The following is a 16,639-nucleotide window of genomic DNA, read 5'->3' as shown; positions in this document are numbered from 1 at the left end:
ACGTATTACGGTATATGGTATAACGTTATAACTTATTACGTTATATGGTATAACGTTATATGGTATGACGTTATAACGTATTACGTTGTATGGTATAACGTTATAATGTATTACGTTATATGGTATAACGATATATGGTATGACGTTATAACGTATTACGTTATGTGGTATAACGTTATATGGTATGACGTTGTAACGCATTACGTTATATGGTATATCGTTATAACGTATTACGTTATAACGTATTACGTTATATGGTATATCGTTATTACGTATTCCGTTATATGGTATAACGTTATAACGTATTACGTTATATGGTATAACGTTATATGGTATGCCGTTATAACGTATAACGTTGTATGGTATAACGTTATAATGTATTACGTTATATGGTATAACGATATATGGTATGACGTTATAACGTATTACGTTATGTGGTATAACTTTATATGGTATGACGTTATAACGCATTACCTTATATGGTATATCGTTATAACGTATTACGTTATAACGTATTACGTTATATGGTATAACGTTATAATGTATTACTTTATATGGTATAACGTTATAACGTATTACGTTATATGGTATAACGTTATGACGTATTACGTTATATGGTATAACGTTATAACATATTACGTTATGTGGTATAACGTTATAACGTATTACGTTATATGGCATAACGTTATACAGTATGACGTTATAACGTATTACGTTATATGGTATAACGTTATGACGAATTCCGTTATATGGTATGACGTTATAACGTATTACGTGATATGGTATAACGTTATAACGTATTACGGTATATGGTATAACGTTATAACGTATTACGTTATATGATATAACGTTATATGGTATGCCGTTATAACGTATTACGTTGTATGGTATAACGTTATAATGTATTACGTTATATGGTATAACGATATATGGTATGACGTTATAAGGTATTACGTTATGTGGTATAACCTTATATACTATGACGTTATAACGTATTACGTTGTATGGTATAACGTTATAATGTATTACGTTATATGGTATAACGATATATGGTATGACGTTATGACGTATCACGTTATATGGTATAACGTTATAACATATTACGTTATGTGGTATATCGTTATAACGTATTACGTTATATGGTATAACGTTATGACGTATTACGTTATATGGTATAACGTTATAGCGTATTACGTTATATGGTATGACGTTATAACGTATTACGTTATGTGGCATAACGTTATATAGTATGACGTTATAACGTATTACGTTATATGGTATAACGTTATGACGTATTCCGTTATATGGTATGACGTTATAACGTATTACGTGATATGGTATGACGTTATAACGTATTACGGTATATGGTATAACGTTATAACGTATTACGTTATATGGTATAACGTTATATGGTATGCCGTTATAACGTATTACGTTGTATGGTATAACGTTATAATGTATTACGTTATATGGTATAACGATATATGGTATGACGTTATAACGTATTACGTTATGTGGTATAGCCTTATATACTATGACGTTATAACGTATTACGTTGTATGGTATAACGTTATAATGTATTACGTTATATGGTATAACGATATATGGTATGACGTTATGACGTATTACGTTATATGGTATATCGTTATAACGTATTACGTTATGTGGTATAACGTTATAACGTATTACGTTATATGGTATAACGTTATAACGTATTACGTTATATGGTATAACGTTATAACGTATTACGTTATATGGTATAACGTTATGACGTATTACGTTATATGGTATAACGTTATAGCGTATTACGTTATATGGTATAACCTTATATACTATGACGTTATAGCGTATTACGTTACATGGTATAACGTTATATGGTATGCCGTTATAACGTATAACGTTGTATGGTATAACGTTATAATGTATTACGTTATATGGTATAACGATATATGGTATGACGTTATAACGTATTACGTTATGTGGTATAACGTTATATGGTATGACGTTATAACGCATTACGTTATATGGTATATCGTTATAACGTATTACGTTATATGGTATTACGTTATAACGTATTACGTTATATGGTATAACGTTATAATGTATTACGTTATATGGTATAACGTTATAACGTATTACGTTATATGGTATAACGTTATGACGTATTACGTTATATGGTATAACGTTATAACATATTACGTTATGTGGTATAACGTTATAACGTATTACGTTATATGGCATAACGTTATATAGTATGACGTTATAACGTATTACGTTATATGGTATAACGTTATGACGTATTCCGTTATATGGTATGACGTTATAACGTATTACGTGATATGGTATAACGTTATAACGTATTACGGTATATGGTATAACGTTATAACGTATTACGTTATATGATATAACGTTATATGGTATGCCGTTATAACGTTTTACGTTGTATGGTATAACGTTATAATGTATTACGTTATATGGTATAACGATATATGGTATGACGTTATAAGGTATTACGTTATGTGGTATAACCTTATATACTATGACGTTATAACGTATTACGTTGTATGGTATAACGTTATAATGTATTACGTTATATGGTATAACGATATATGGTATGACGTTATGACGTATTACGTTATATGGTATAACGTTATAACATATTACGTTATGTGGTATATCGTTATAACGTATTACGTTATATGGTATAACGTTATGACATATTACGTTATATGGTATAACGTTATAGCGTATTACGTTATATGGTATGACGTTATAACGTATTACGTTATATGGCATAACGTTATATAGTATGACGTTATAACGTATTACGTTATATGGTATAACGTTATGACGTATTCCGTTATATGGTATGACGTTATAACGTATTACGTGATATGGTATGACGTTATAACGTATTACGGTATATGGTATAACGTTATAACGTATTACGTTATATGGTATAACGTTATATGGTATGCCGTTATAACGTATTACGTTGTATGGTATAACGTTATAATGTATTACGTTATATGGTATAACGATATATGGTATGACGTTATGACGTATTACGTTATGTGGTATAGCCTTATATGCTATGACGTTATAACGTATTACGTTGTATGGTATAACGTTATAATGTATTACGTTATATGGTATAACGATATATGGTATGACGTTATGACGTATTACGCTATATGGTATATCGTTATAACGTATTACGTTATGTGGTATAACGTTATAACGTATTACGTTATATGGTATAACGTTATAACGTATTACGTTATATGGTATAACGTTATAACGTATTACGTTATATGGTATAACGTTATGACGTATTACGTTATATGGTATAACGTTATAGCGTATTACGTTATATGGTATAACCTTATATACTATGACGTTATAGCGTATTACGTTACATGGTATAACGTTATATGGTATGACGTTATAACGTATTACGTTATGTGGTATAACGTTATATGGTATGACGTTATAACGCATTACGTTATATGGTATATCGTTATAACGTATTACGTTATATGGTATTACGTTATAACGTATTACGTTATATGGTATAACGTTATAACGTATTACGTTATATGGTATAACGTTATAACGTACTACGTTATATGGTATAACGTTATGACGTATTACGTTATATGGTATAACGTTATAACGTATTACGTTATATGGTATAACGTTATAACGTATTACGTTATATGGTATAACGTTATATGGTATGCCGTTATAACGTATTATGTTATATGGTATAACGTTATAATGTATTACGTTATATGGTATAACGATATATGGTATGACGTTATGACGTATTACGTTATGTGGTATAACGTTATAACGTATTACGTTATATGGTATAACGTTATAACGTATAACGTTATATGGTATAACGTTATGACGTATTACGTTATATGGTATAACGTTATAGCGTATTACGTTATATGGTATAACCTTATATACTATGACGTTATAATGTATTACGTTACATGGTATAACGTTATATGGTATGTCGCTATAACGTATTACGTTATATGGTATGACGTTATAACGTATTACGTTATATGGTATGACGTTATAACGTATTACCTTATATGGTATAACGTTGTATCGTATTACGTTATATGGTATTACGTTATATGGTATAACGTTATAACGTATTACGTTATATGGTATAACGTTATATTGTATTACGTTATATGGTATAACGTTATGACGTATTACGTTATATGGTATAACGTTATAGCGTATTACGTTATATGGTATAACCTTATATACTATGACGTTATAACGTATCACGTTACATGGTATAACGTTATATGGTATGTCGTTATAACGTATTACGTTATATGGTATGACGTTATAACGTATTACGTTATATGGTATAACGTTATAACGTATTACGTTATATGGTATAACGTTATATGGTATGCCGTTATAACGTATTACGCTATATGGTATAACGTTATAATGTATTACGTTATATGGTATAACGATATATGGTATGACGTTATGACGTATTACGTTATGTGGTATAACGTTATAACGTATTACGTTATATGGTATAACGTTATAACGTATTACGTTATATGGTATAACGTTATAACGTATTACGTTATATGGTATAACGTTATAACGTATTACGTTATATGGCATAACGTTATATAGTATGACGTTATAACGTATTACGTTATATGGTATAACGTTATGACGTATTCCGTTATATGGTATGACGTTATAACGTATTACGTGATATGGTATAACGTTATAACGTATTACGGTATATGGTATAACGTTATAACGTATTACGTTATATGATATAACGTTATATGGTATGCCGTTATAACGTATTACGTTGTATGGTATAACGTTATAATGTATTACGTTATATGGTATAACGATATATGGTATGACGTTATAAGGTATTACGTTATGTGGTATAACCTTATATACTATGACGTTATAACGTATTACGTTGTATGGTATAACGTTATAATGTATTACGTTATATGGTATAACGATATATGGTATGACGTTATGACGTATTACGTTATATGGTATAACGTTATAACATATTACGTTATGTGGTATATCGTTATAACGTATTACGTTATATGGTATAACGTTATGACGTATTACGTTATATGGTATAACGTTATAGCGTATTACGTTATATGGTATGACGTTATAACGTATTACGTTATATGGCATAACGTTATATAGTATGACGTTATAACGTATTACGTTATATGGTATAACGTTATGACGTATTCCGTTATATGGTATGACGTTATAACGTATTACGTGATATGGTATGACGTTATAACGTATTACGGTATATGGTATAACGTTATAACGTATTACGTTATATGGTATATCGTTATATGGTATGCCGTTATAACGTATTACGTTGTATGGTATAACGTTATAATGTATTACGTTATATGGTATAACGATATATGGTATGACGTTATAACGTATTACGTTATGTGGTATAGCCTTATATACTATGACGTTATAACGTATTACGTTGTATGGTATAACGTTATAATGTATTACGTTATATGGTATAACGATATATGGTATGACGTTATGACGTATTACGTTACATGGTATAACGTTATAACGTATTACGTTATATGGTATAACGTTATAACGTATTACGTTATATGGTATAACGTTATGACGTATTACGTTATATGGTATAACGTTATAGCGTATTACGTTATATGGTATAACCTTATATACTATGACGTTATAGCGTATTACGTTACATGGTATAACGTTATATGGTATGACGTTATAACGTATTACGTTATGTGGTATAACGTTATATGGTATGACGTTATAACGCATTACGTTATAGGGTATATCGTTATAACGTATTACGTTATATGGTATTACGTTATAACGTATTACGTTATATGGTATAACGTTATAACGTATTACGTTATATGGTATAACGTTATAACGTACTACGTTATATGGTATAACGTTATGACGTATTACGTTATATGGTATAACGTTATAACGTATTACGTTATATGGTATAACGTTATAACGTATTACGTTATATGGTATAACGTTACATGGTATGCCGTTATAACGTATTATGTTATATGGTATAACGTTATAATGTATTACGTTATATGGTATAACGATATATGGTATGACGTTATGACGTATTACGTTATGTGGTATAACGTTATAACTTATTACGTTATATGGTATAACGTTATAACGTATAACGTTATATGGTATAACGTTATGACGTATTACGTTATATGGTATAACGTTATAGCGTATTACGTTATATGGTATAACCTTATATACTATGACGTTATAATGTATTACGTTACATGGTATAACGTTATATGGTATGTCGTTATAACGTATTACGTTATATGGTATTACGTTATAACGTATTACTTTATATGGTATAACGTTATAACGTATTACGTTATATGGTATAACGTTATAACGTATTACGTTATATGGTATAACGTTATGACGTATTACGTTATATGGTATAACGTTATAGCGTATTACGTTATATGGTATAACCTTATATACTATGACGTTATAACGTATTACGTTACATGGTATAACCTTATATACTATGACGTTATAACGTATTACGTTACATGGTATAACGTTATATGGTATGTCGTTTTAACGTATTACGTTATATGGTAAGACGTTATAACGTATTACGTTATATGGTATAACGTTATAACGTATTACGTTATATGGTATAACGTTATATGGTATGCCGTTATAACGTATTATGTTATATGGTATAACGTTATAATGTATTACGTTATATGGTATAACGATATATGGTATGACGTTATGACGTATTACGTTATGTGGTATAACGTTATAACGTATTACGTTATATGGTATAACGTTATAACGTATTACGTTATATGGTATAACGTTATAACGTATTACGTTATATGGTATAACGTTATAACGTATTACGTTATATGGTATAACGTTATGACGTATTACGTTATATGGTATAACGTTATAACATATTACGTTATATGGTATAACCTTATATACTATGACGTTATAACGTATTACGTTACATGGTATAACGTTATATGGTATGTCGTTATAACGTATTACGTTATATGGTATGACGTTATAACGTATTACGTTATATGGTATAACGTTATAACGTATTACGTTATATGGTATAACGTTATAACGTATTACGTTATATGGTATAACGTTATGACGTATTACGTTATATGGTATAACGTTATAGCGTATTACGTTATATGGTATAACCTTATATACTATGACGTTATAACGTATTACGTTACATGGTATAACGTTATATGGTATGTCGTTTTAACGTATTACGTTATATGGTATGACGTTATAACGTATTACGTTATATGGTATAACGTTATAACGTATTACGTTATATGGTATAACGTTATATGGTATGCCGTTATAACGTATTACGTTATACGGTATAACGTTATAATGTATTACGTTATATGGTATAACGATATATGGTATGACGTTATGACGTATTACGATATGTGGTATAACGTTATAACGTATTACGTTATATGGGATAACGTTATGACGTATTACGTTATATGGTATAACGTTATAGCGTATTACGTTATATGGTATAACCTTATATACTATGACGTTATAACGTATTACGTTGTATGGTATAACGTTATAATGTATTACGTTTTATGGTATAACGATATATGGTATGACGTTATGACGTATTACGTTATATTGTATAACGTTATAACGTATTGCGTTATATGGTATAACGTTATAACGTATTGCGTTATATGGTATAACGTTATAACGTATTACGTTATATGGTATAACGTTATATGGTATAACGTTATATGGTATGCCGTTATAACGTATTATGTTATATGGTATAACGTTATAATGTATTACGTTATATGGTATAACGATATATGGTATGACGTTATAACGTATTACGTTATGTGGTATAACGTTATGACGTATTACGTTATATGGTATAACGTTATAACGTATTACGTTATATGGTATAACGTTATAACGTATTACGTTATATGGTATAACGTTATATGGTATGCCGTTATAACGTATTATGTTATATGGTATAACGTTATAATGTATTACGTTATATGGTATAACGATATATGGTATGACGTTATAACGTATTACGTTATGTGGTATAACGTTATATGGTATGACGTTATAACGCATTACGTTATATGGAATATCGTTATAACGTATTACGTTATATGGTATTACGTTATAACGTATTACGTTATATGCTATAACTTTATAACGTATTACGTTATATGGTATAACGTTATAACGTATTACGTTATATGGTATAACGTTATGACGTATTACGTTATATGGTATAACGTTATAACGTATTACGTTATGTGGTATAACGTTATATGGTATAACGTTATAACGTATTACGTTATATGGTATAACGTTATAACGTATTACGTTATATGGTATAAGGTTATAATGTATTACGTTATATGGTATAACGATATATGGTATGACGTTATGACGTATTACGTTATGTGGTACAACGTTATAACGTATTACTATATATGGTATAACGTTGTATCGTTTTACGTTATATGGTATTACGTTATAACGTATTACGTTATATGGTATAACGTTATAACTTATTACGTTATATGGTATAACGTTATAACGTATTACGTTATATGGTATAACGTTATGTGGTATAACGTTATAACGTATTACGTTATATGGTATAACGTTATAACGTATTACGTTATATGGTATAACGTTATAACGTATTACGTTATATGGTATAACGTTATGGCGTATTACGTTATATGGTATAACCTTATATACTATGACGTTATAACGTATTACGTTACATGGTATAACGTTATATGGTATGTCGTTATAACGTATTACGTTATATGGTATGCCGTTATAACGTATTACGTTATATGGTATAACGTTATAATGTATTACGTTATATGGTATAACGATATATGGTATGACGTTATGACGTATTACGTTATGTGGTATAACGTCATAACATATTACGTTATGTGGTATAACTTTATAACGTATTACGTTGTATGGTATAACGTTATAATGTATTACGTTATATGGTATAACGACATATGGTATGACGTTATGACGTATTACGTTATATGGTATAACGTTATAACGTATTACGCTATATGGTATAACGTTATAACGTATTACGTTATATGGTATAACGTTATAATGTATTACGTTATATGGTATAACGTTATAACGTATTACGTTATATGGTATAACGTTATAACGTATTACGTTATATGGTATAACGTTATAACGTATTACGTTATGTGGTATAACGTTATAACGTATTACGTTATATGGTATAACGTTATGACGTATTACGTTATATGGTATAACGTTATAGCGTATTACGTTATATGGTATGACGTTATAACGTACTACGTCATATGGCATAACGTTATATAGTATGACGTTATAACGTATTACGTTATATGGTATAACGTTATGACGTATTCCGTTATATGGTATGACGTTATAACGTATTACGTGATATGGTATAACGTTATAACGTATTACGGTATATGGTATAATGTTATAAAGTATTACGTTATATGGTATAACGTTATATGGTATGCCGTTATAACGTATTACGTTGTATGGTATAACGTTATAATGTATTACGTTATATGGTATAACGATATATGGTATGACGTTATAACGTATTACGTTATGTGGTATAACGTTTTATGGTATGACGTTATAACGCATTACGTTATATGGAATATCGTTATAACGTATTACGTTATATGGTATTACGTTATAACGTATTACGTTATATGGTATAACTTTATAACGTATTACGTTATATGGTATAACGTTATAACGTATTACGTTATATGGTATAACGTTATGACGTATTACGTTATATGGTATAACGTTATAACGTATTACGTTATATGGTATAACGTTATAACGTATTACGTTATATGGTATAACGTTATATGGTATGCCGTTATAACGTATTATGTTATATGGTATAACGTTATAATGTATTACGTTATATGGTATAACGATATATGGTATGACGTTATGACGTATTACGTTATGTGGTATAACGTTATAACGTATTACGTTATATGGTATAACGTTATAACGTATTACGTTATATGGTATAACGTTATAACGTATTACGTTATATGGTATAACGTTATGACGTATTACGTTATATGGTATAACGTTATAACATATTACGTTATATGGTATAACCTTATATACTATGACGTTATAACGTATTACGTTACATGGTATAACGTTATATGGTATGTCGTTATAACGTATTACGTTATATGGTATGACGTTATAACGTATTACGTTATATGGTATGACGTTATAACGTATTACCTTATATGGTATAACGTTGTATCGTTTTACGTTATATGGTATTACGTTATAACGTATTACGTTTTATGGTATAACGTTATAACGTATTACGTTATATGGTATAACGTTATAACGTATTACGTTATATGGTATAACGTTATGACGTATTACGTTATATGGTATAACGTTATAGCGTATTACGTTATATGGTATAACCTTATATACTATGACGTTATAACGTATTACGTTACATGGTATAACGTTATATGGTATGTCGTTTTAACGTATTACGTTATATGGTATGACGTTATAACGTATTACGTTATATGGTATAACGTTATAACGTATTACGTTATATGCTATAACGTTATATGGTATGCCGTTATAACGTATTACGTTATACGGTATAACGTTATAATGTATTACGTTATATGGTATAACGATATATGGTATGACGTTATGACGTATTACGATATGTGGTATAACGTTATAGCGTATTACGTTATATGGTATAACCTTATATACTATGACGTTATAACGTATTACGTTGTATGGTATAACGTTATAATGTATTACGTTTTATGGTATAACGATATATGGTATGACGTTATGACGTATTACGTTATATTGTATAACGTTATAACGTATTGCGTTATATGGTATAACGTTATAACGTATTGTGTTATATGGTATAACGTTATAACGTATTACGTTATATGGTATAACGTTATAACGTATTACGTTATATGGTATATCGTTATAACGTATTAAGTTATATGGTATAACGTTATATGGTATGACGTGATAACGTATTACGTTATATGGTATGACGTTATAACGTATTACGTTATATGGTATAACGTTATAACATATTACGTTATGTGGTATAACGTTATAACGAATTACGTTATATGGTATAACGTTATGACGTATTACGTTATATGGTATAACGTTATAGCGTATTACGTTATATTGTATGACGTTATAACGTATTACGTTATATGGCATAACGTTATATAGTATGACGTTATAACGTATTACGTTATATGGTATAACGTTATGACGTATTCCGTTATATCGTATGACGTTATAACGTATTACGTGATATGGTATAACGTTATAACGTATTACGGTATATGGTATAACGTTATAACTTATTACGTTATATGGTATAACGTTATATGGTATGACGTTATAACGTATTACGTTGTATGGTATAACGTTATAATGTATTACGTTATATGGTATAACGATATATGGTATGACGTTATAACGTATTACGTTATGTGGTATGACGTTATATGGTATGACGATATAACGCATTACGTTATATGGTATATCGTTATAACGCATTACGTTATATGGTATTACGGTATAACGTATTACGTTATACGGTATAACGTTATAACGTATTACGTTATATGGTATAACGTTATGACGTATTACGTTATATGGTATAACGTTATAACATATTACGTTATGTGGTATAACGTTATAACGTATTACGTTATATGGCATAACGCTATATAGTATGACGTTATAACGTATTGCGTTATATGGTATATCGTTATAACGTATTCCGTTATATGGTATAACGTTATAACGTATTACGTTATATGGTATAACGTTATAACGTATTACGTTATATGGTATAACGTTATATGGTATGCCGTTATAACGTATAACGTTGTATGGTATAACGTTATAATGTATTACGTTATATGGTATAACGATATATGGTATGACGTTATAACGTATTACGTTATGTGGTATAACGTTATATGGTATGACGTTATAACGCATTACGTTATATGGTATATCGTTATAACGTATTACGTTATATGGTATTACGTTATAACGTATTACGTTATATGGTATAACGTTATAATGTATTACGTTATATGGTATAACGTTATAACGTATTACGTTATATGGTATAACGTTATGACGTATTACGTTATATGGTATAACGTTATAACATATTACGTTATGTGGTATAACGTTATAACGTATTGCGTTATATGGTATAACGTTATAACGTATTACGTTATATGGTATAACGTTATAACGTATTACGTTATATGGTATATCGTTATAACGTATTAAGTTATATGGTATAACGTTATATGGTATGACGTGATAACGTATTACGTTATATGGTATGACGTTATAACGTATTACGTTATATGGTATAACGTTATAACATATTACGTTATGTGGTATAACGTTATAACGAATTACGTTATATGGTATAACGTTATGACGTATTACGTTATATGGTATAACGTTATAGCGTATTACGTTATATTGTATGACGTTATAACGTATTACGTTATATGGTATATCGTTATAACGTATTAAGTTATATGGTATAACGTTATATGGTATGACGTGATAACGTATTACGTTATATGGTATGACGTTATAACGTATTACGTTATATGGTATAACGTTATAACATATTACGTTATGTGGTATAACGTTATAACGAATTACGTTATATGGTATAACGTTATGACGTATTACGTTATATGGTATAACGTTATAGCGTATTACGTTATATTGTATGACGTTATAACGTATTACGTTATATGGCATAACGTTATATAGTGTGACGTTATAACGTATTACGTTATATGGTATAACGTTATGACGTATTCCGTTATATCGTATGACGTTATAACGTATTACGTGATATGGTATAACGTTATAACGTATTACGGTATATGGTATAACGTTATAACTTATTACGTTATATGGTATAACGTTATATGGTATGACGTTATAACGTATTACGTTGTATGGTATAACGTTATAATGTATTACGTTATATGGTATAACGATATATGGTATGACGTTATAACGTATTACGTTATGTGGTATAACGTTATATGGTATGACGTTATAACGCATTACGTTATATGGTATATCGTTATAACGTATTACGTTATAACGTATTACGTTATATGGTATATCGTTATAACGTATTCCGTTATATGGTATAACGTTATAACGTATTACGTTATATGGTATAACGTTATATGGTATGCCGTTATAACGTATTACGTTATATGGTATAACGTTATAACGTATTACGTTATATGGTATAACGTTATAACGTACTACGTTATATGGTATAACGTTATAACGTATTACGTTATATGGTATAACGTTATAACGTATTACGTTATATGGTATAACGTTATGACGTATTACGTTATATGGTATAACGTTATAGCGTATTACGTTATATGGTATAACCTTATATACTATGACGTTATAGCGTATTACGTTACATGGTATAACGTTATATGGTATGACGTTATAACGTATTACGTTAAGTGGTATAACGTTATATGGTATGACGTTATAACGCATTACGTTATATGGTATATCGTTATAACGTATTACGTTATATGGTATTACGTTATAACGTATTACGTTATATGGTATAACGTTATAACGTATTACGTTATATGGTATAACGTTATAACGTACTACGTTATATGGTATAACGTTATGACGTATTACGTTATATGGTATAACGTTATAACGTATTACGTTATATGGTATAACGTTATAACGTATTACGTTATATGGTATAACGTTATATGGTATGCCGTTATAACGTATTATGTTATATGGTATAACGTTATAATGTATTACGTTATATGGTATAACGATATATGGTATGACGTTATGACGTATTACGTTATGTGGTATAACGTTATAACGTATTACGTTATATGGTATAACGTTATAACGTATAACGTTATATGGTATAACGTTATGACGTATTACGTTATATGGTATAACGTTATAGCGTATTACGTTATATGGTATAACCTTATATACTATGACGTTATAATGTATTACGTTACATGGTATAACGTTATATGGTATGTCGTTATAACGTATTACGTTATATGGTATGACGTTATAACGTATTACGTTATATGGTATGACGTTATAACGTATTACCTTATATGGTATAACGTTGTATCGTATTACGTTATATGGTATTACGTTATATGGTATAACGTTATAACGTATTACGTTATATGGTATAACGTTATAATGTATTACGTTATATGGTATAACGTTATGACGTATTACGTTATATGGTATAACGTTATAGCGTATTACGTTATATGGTATAACCTTATATACTATGACGTTATAACGTATCACGTTACATGGTATAACGTTATATGGTATGTCGTTATAACGTATTACGTTATATGGTATGACGTTATAACGTATTACGTTATATGGTATAACGTTATAACGTATTACGTTATATGGTATAACGTTATATGGTATGCCGTTATAACGTATTACGCTATATGGTATAACGTTATAATGTATTACGTTATATGGTATAACGATATATGGTATGACGTTATGACGTATTACGTTATGTGGTATAACGTTATAACGTATTACGTTATATGGTATAACGTTATAACGTATTACGTTATATGGTATAACGTTATAACGTATTACGTTATATGGTATAACGTTATAACGTATTACGTTATATGGCATAACGTTATATAGTATGACGTTATAACGTATTACGTTATATGGTATAACGTTATGACGTATTACGTTATATGGTATAACGTTATAACGTATTACGTGATATGGTATAACGTTATAACGTATTACGTTATATGGTATAACGTTATAACGTATTACGTTATATGGCATAACGTTATATAGTATGACGTTATAACGTATTACGTTATATGGTATAACGTTATGACGTATTCCGTTATATGGTATGACGTTATAACGTATTACGTTGTATGGTATAACGTTATAATGTATTACGTTATATGGTATAACGATATATGGTATGACGTTATAAGGTATTACGTTATGTGGTATAACCTTATATACTATGACGTTATAACGTATTACGTTGTATGGTATAACGTTATAATGTATTACGTTATATGGTATAACGATATATGGTATGACGTTATGACGTATTACGTTATATGGTATAACGTTATAACATATTACGTTATGTGGTATATCGTTATAACGTATTACGTTATATGGTATAACGTTATGACGTATTACGTTATATGGTATAACGTTATAGCGTATTACGTTATATGGTATGACGTTATAACGTATTACGTTATATGGCATAACGTTATATAGTATGACGTTATAACGTATTACGTTATATGGTATAACGTTATGACGTATTCCGTTATATGGTATGACGTTATAACGTATTACGTGATATGGTATGACGTTATAACGTATTACGGTATATGGTATAACGTTATAACGTATTACGTTATATGGTATATCGTTATATGGTATGCCGTTATAACGTATTACGTTGTATGGTATAACGTTATAATGTATTACGTTATATGGTATAACGATATATGGTATGACGTTATAACGTATTACGTTATGTGGTATAGCCTTATATACTATGACGTTATAACGTATTACGTTGTATGGTATAACGTTATAATGTATTACGTTATATGGTATAACGATATATGGTATGACGTTATGACGTATTACGTTATATGGTATATCGTTATAACGTATTACATTATGTGGTATAACGTTATAACGTATTACGTTATATGGTATAACGTTATAACGTATTACGTTATATGGTATAACGTTATAACGTATTACGTTATATGGTATAACGTTATGACGTATTACGTTATATGGTATAACGTTATAGCGTATTACGTTATATGGTATAACCTTATATACTATGACGTTATAGCGTATTACGTTACATGGTATAACGTTATATGGTATGACGTTATAACGTATTACGTTATGTGGTATAACGTTATATGGTATGACGTTATAACGCATTACGTTATAGGGTATATCGTTATAACGTATTACGTTATATGGTATTACGTTATAACCTATTACGTTATATGGTATAACGTTATAGCGTATTACGTTATATGGTATAACGTTATAACGTACTACGTTATATGGTATAACGTTATGACGTATTACGTTATATGGTATAACGTTATAACGTATTACGTTATATGGTATAACGTTATAACGTATTACGTTATATGGTATAACGTTATATGGTATGCCGTTATAACGTATTATGTTATATGGTATAACGTTATAATGTATTACGTTATGTGGTATAACGATATATGGTATGACGTTATGACGT

Source organism: Bombus vancouverensis, chromosome 9 (genome assembly GCF_051014615.1).
Source record: "Bombus vancouverensis nearcticus chromosome 9, iyBomVanc1_principal, whole genome shotgun sequence".
Taxonomy (NCBI): domain Eukaryota; kingdom Metazoa; phylum Arthropoda; class Insecta; order Hymenoptera; family Apidae; genus Bombus; species Bombus vancouverensis.
The sequence above is the reverse complement of the archived record's forward strand: the minus strand, read 5'-3'. Positions refer to the sequence as shown.